General features: G+C 45.3%; 1 long non-coding RNA gene across 1 annotated transcript; it reads left to right on the top strand.

The window, feature by feature from the left end:
* The first annotated feature begins 66 nt into the window (after positions 1-66).
* On the top strand, positions 67-5,456 carry LOC107663487 (uncharacterized). Its single transcript, XR_001631336.1, has 3 exons — positions 67-101; positions 268-350; positions 4,948-5,456. It is a non-coding gene; the product is annotated as an uncharacterized LOC107663487 (long non-coding RNA).
* The last annotated feature ends 6 nt before the right edge of the window (positions 5,457-5,462 follow it).

The raw sequence follows: 5,462 nt of genomic DNA, 5'->3' as shown, positions 1-5,462 counted from the left end.
AGGTGACTGACTCGTGTCTGGATGTTACAGGGACAGATGAGACACGTGTGTTTATCTGCTGAAGAGTGACTGATGAAGGAATGCTGCCATCAAAGGCTTGAGTGAGTATACTACAGAAATGAATAAAACATCTTTTAAATCTTAAGTTGTAGTTTATTTTAATTGTTGTAATTTCAAACAGAGTTATCACAGCACTTTTCTGATTCTTGATAACAGAGCTATTACAGTGCTTTTCTGATTCTTGATTTCTGTGCCTTTGCTGCAGAGCTTTTGTGGTGGAGCAGGACCTGCAAGGAAAGGTGACGGCGGGATTTGTGGAAAAAAGGGAAAACCTGAAACAAAAATATAAAGTAAGATAATTTTGTTACTTCTAATACAGAAATCAAATGACATTGTGCTGTTAAAATGTAAAACTACTAGATAGTGTTGTGGAGTTACTGATGCTATGAGGTGTTAGTGCACCTGTCCCTCTTATCTTCTTTTTATTATTATTACTGCAGAACTTATAATTACATACAAGCTCAGGGAAAGATGGTATCTTTAACAATGAACAATCATAATGACAAGAAACGGTAAACATAACTATAATGGGTTTGCGTACATCATAGTATGAGATTATATACACAGAAAAAGGCTTAAATATATTTGAATAATCATAATCTTCATATAACCATAATGCATCAAAAAATTACATTTGTTGTTTTGTTATCTATAAGCCTCAGGGATTAAACGAGATCAATTCAACAAGAAAAAGAGGAAAATAAAGGAGATTTAAGCCAGTTTTGCGTGTAGATGAACAATTTTACACATAAAATAAAGAAATGAATAACATGTTCAAGAGATAACGATTTTGAGTTTTCGTAATAAAAAATAATATCTTTAAGGATTAAACTGTGGGTCATATTAGTAGAGTTAAAAATATAAAAACTTAAACCAACCCAAAATGTATTGGTTATACTACAGTCACAATAAAAGGGCAGCTGTTTCATCAACAAGACCACAAATTTCATCAACATCAAAACATTTACAGAGAGATGAATTAAACCTGTCGCTCGTATCTGTTGCGCTTGTTATAATGTCGTAGATCACATGATAATGTCAACATGGTGGATGATGTCCGGATCGCATTCATACTTAACGAGATTTGGCTGTAGAGTACGTACTCTTTTAGCGCTCGATAAGTAAGTACTTATTGAAATTAAGTACCTACTCATTGAGTATGCGGTTTCGAACGCAGCCACAGTCAATCACTCAGTGGGTTGAATGAACGATTCAATGCATCACTCATTAAGACAGGGACTTTATGCCACCTACTGGTGGTTTTAGTGTCACATTTATTGATCCTAAACAAGCCAAGACCAGCACAAAAACACGATCAGCAAAACATCCTGTAAGTATCATTATAGAAAAATCCCTTAAAATATTGAAATAACTTTTTTGTTTTTCAAAATCACACACCCAAACATCAAACTGTGCCCTTTTAGCAGAATTAAAAAATGCAAAAAAAAGTGTGGAGTAGATGTTGACCATGCGTTTTTACAAAGACACTGATGAGTGTGACGTCATCTCACAACCATTGCCATGTCCGTAGAAATTTCAAGTCTAGAGGAGCGCTTCTGAATCCTGGTCCTTGTGACCTGCCCTTTAGGGTTAAATTAACACATTTTTAGCATTATCTGAGCACAGTTCTGAGGCATTCCTAGCTACAATAGCTGTCCCTAGAGCAAAGCCGCACTCCCCGTACCACGCATCAAACTCTGAACATTCACGGGAGGAAAGAACCTATTACTCTAGAACTGAGACGCCTTACAGACTAAGTCGTTATGCATCAGGCGAACTAGAGACCGCAGGCCCTCCAACCTTTGAATCTGCCCGACGCTCTCACCTGCCATGCAGAGCATCCAGCCCAGTTACTCCCGAACCCTAGAGAATTCTCGCGGCTCAAGACAGCTCTGGAGAACATTCTGCCAGCTACAGCCACAGAGAGATTCAAATTCCAAATACTCACCGATCACCTCAAACTAGAGGAGGCCCTGCTTATTGCTGATTCATACAGTCATTCCCAACAACCCTTCACAAAGACCATGGCAGCACTGGATCAGCAATACGCATCAGCTCGCATCAGCTCGCGTTGCAACGCATAGCAGAGCTCATGGATGGTCCAAACATAGCCAGTGGGGACATTAAAGCATTCCGACTCTTCGCCCTCAAGGTTCGTTCCCTCGTTGGCATGCTAGAGCAACTAGGAAGGAATGGCACCTTTGAGTTGCAGTGTGGCTCACATGTCTCCCGGCTCCTGGGGAAGCTGCCGCACGACCTCAGGTCAAATTTCCGGCGCTTTGCACATCCACACCAAGTGCCAATTCCCACCCTTCTTGATCTGTCAGAGTAGCTAGAGTATGAAATTCAAGTGCAGGAGGACACATCAAGGTTCGTAGGAGCCATTCATCGTGGATATCCAGCACGAACACGAGAGGTAATCAGAGACTCTAAGCCATCAGCTAAAAGTGCCACCATTCTGCTTGGCACAGAGAAAGCACCTCCACCGACAAAGATGACACTTGCAGCCAACAAACCTGCTTTAACCCCTTACTGTGACCACCACAAACACTCCCTCAACAATTGCAACAACTTTAAGCAGCTTACCGTTGACCAGAAACGAAACTGGATCAAAGACTGCGACAGATGCTGCCGCTGTGGGAGGAATCACCAAGTTTCAGAGTGCAATCTGAGAACGCGCTGCAAACAGTGTAATAGCCGTCACCTGCTGGTCCTTCATGACATTAATCCCAGGAGTGCAGACCTCCCAAAGACTAACCCAAATGAAGTTACTTCTGCTAATGCCTGTCTCCTCAACACTATGAACGAGATACTTCTCATTCGTAAGCCTCCTGCCAGCCGAAAGGTTCTTCTGAAGATCGTCAAGGTCATTGTCCGAAACGGGGCACACAAGATGAAAGCTTATGCCATCTTAGATGATGGATCGGAAAGGACCATTCTTTTGCACAATGCTGCTCAACAGCTGGGCCTAAAAGGTCAGCCAGAAGATCTTCCACTTCGCACAGTTAGGCAGGAATTACAAATGCTCACGGGTGCATCAGTGTCATTTCACATCTCCCCCCTGTCTCAGCCCAGCAAACTGTATCACATAAAGGGTGCATTCACAGCCCAGCAGCTAAGTCTTGCTGAACACACACACCCGGTTAAGCGTTTGAGGGAGAAATACCACCACCTGCCATTTAGAGGCAGCTCGCCCTGTCCTGCTCATCGGATCAGACTACCCCCACCTCATTACGCCTAGGCCCCCCAGGGGGACCAGCAGCTATCAAGACTCGTCTTGGCTGGACTTTGCAGGGTCCTGTACAACACCTGCAACATGAGGTCACTGAACAACAGTGTCTTTTCACCTCAATGGCACTACCAGAAACTGATCTTCTCAGACAAGTGGAGAGACTTTGGCAGATGGACGTGCTTCCCTGGCAAAGTGAAAAGATGAGCACAAGATCCAGACAAGATCAGGAAGCAGTGAAAATTCTGGAGAGCAAGACAGTGAGAGTAGAGGTGGATGGCGTCAAGCGCTATGCAACCCCACTTTTGCACGTTAAGGACATGCCAGACCTTAAGGCTCCCCAAAATGCTGTTCTCCCTCATCTGCGAGCCATAGAGAGAAGGCTGGCCAAAGATCCAGAGCAAGCAGCTGCTTACACAGCAGAGATTCAGAAACTAGAGCGGGCAGGTTATGCAGTCAAGGTGGAACTAAGTGCCGAAGAATGCCCAACCAACAACTGGTACATTCCCCATCACCTAGTCCAACACAACGGGAAGAACAGGGTTGTATTTAATTGCTCGTTTCAATATCAGGGTCAAAACCTTAACAAGCTTTTGCTACCTGGTCCTGTGTTAGGCCCATCTCTTCTTGCAGTGCTGCTCAGGTTCAGAGAGCATTCAGCTGCTATCAGCAGTGATATCCGGGGGATGTTCCACCAGATTGCTTCCCGAAGACAGGCCTCTTCTGCGATTCCTCTGGAGGGATCTAAATCCACAGGATCCACCCAATGTTTATGAATGGCAGGTTCTCCCCTTCGGCAGCACATGCAGCCCTTGCTGTGCCATATTTGCATTACAAAAACACATCCTGGACAATAGCCAACCTGAGGAAGACGTCCGCCATTCTATCCTGAAGTCTTTCTATATAGATAACTGTCTGCAGAGTTTCACCTCAGTGGAAGCAGGCAAGAGTCATGTTGACAAACTCCGGAGCTTATTGGCTGGAGGAGGTTTCGACCTGAGGCAGTTGTCCAGCAACCAATTCTCCACCATAAGCCATTTACCTCCTGAGGCCAGATCAGATGGCACTGAACTTTGGATTTCACAAGGGCAGAGCAACACCCAAGAATCTACCCTGGGGCTCCTCTGGAATCACCAAACGGACACGCTTTCCTATAAGTACCGTCCCATACTAAACACTGAGACTACCATGCGCAGCATTTACAGAATTGTGGTACAGAAAGTCAGTATGACCCCCTGGGCTATCTCATTCCCTTCACTACCAGAGCCAAGCTCATAGTGCAGCGCCTTTGGAATAAGAAAAGAGACATTGTCTTTCCAAGGTGTTACACCAGCCCAATCAGAGATACAGACATGAGTCAGCGAGAGGTACACATCTTTTGTGACGCCTCTGAGCGTGCTTATGGCTCAGTCGCTTACCTCCGCACAGAAGATCAAGGTGGCCTTCCTCACAGCCAGATCACGAGTGGCACCCAAAAAACAGCAATCGATCCCTCGTCTGGAACTCTGTGCTGCACTGACTGGGGCACAGCTTGCTAAAGTAGTCAGAACAGAACTGAACCTTCCCATACACCAACTCACTCTGTGGACTGACTCCACCACAGTTCTCACTTGGCTGCATTCAGACTCTTGCCGATTTAAAGTGTTTGTTGGAACCAGAGTCGCCGAGATCCAGGACATTACAGACCAGCACACATGGCGTTATGTTCCATCAATTCATAACCCAGCAGATGATATATCACGGGGGAAAAGCCTATGTAGGCTGGGACCAGATAGCCATTGGTACCAAGGGCCATCCTTTCTCAAAGATCCTCCAAATCTGTGGCCGGAAAAATCCAACACCCTGTGGCTGCAGATGAAGACGAGCTTTGTAAAACAGTTCCCTGCCTCCTTACCTGCTTCACAGCCACCTTGTCATACCCTGACATCAGCCAGTATAAGACTTTTAAAGAGCTACAGGAGTCCAGGGCCTGTCATGGGGCGGCAGGCATTCCGACAGCTGATGACTACAAGACGGCTGAAATCAGTGTTCTACAGCAAGCTCAGGAAGAGTGTTTCCCTTCTGAACTAGAGCAGTTAAAGGCGGGTCAATCATTTCCCAGAAACAGTCGGCTAAAGACACTGGCCCATGAACTTGACAACGAGACTCAGCTGATCAGAGTAGGAGGTCGCCT

This window comes from Sinocyclocheilus anshuiensis, unplaced genomic scaffold, assembly GCF_001515605.1.
Source record: "Sinocyclocheilus anshuiensis isolate Anshui unplaced genomic scaffold, SAMN03320099.WGS_v1.1 scaffold12153, whole genome shotgun sequence".
NCBI lineage: Eukaryota > Metazoa > Chordata > Actinopteri > Cypriniformes > Cyprinidae > Sinocyclocheilus > Sinocyclocheilus anshuiensis.
Note: the sequence above shows the minus strand (reverse complement) of the source record. Positions and strands in the feature narration are given on the sequence as shown.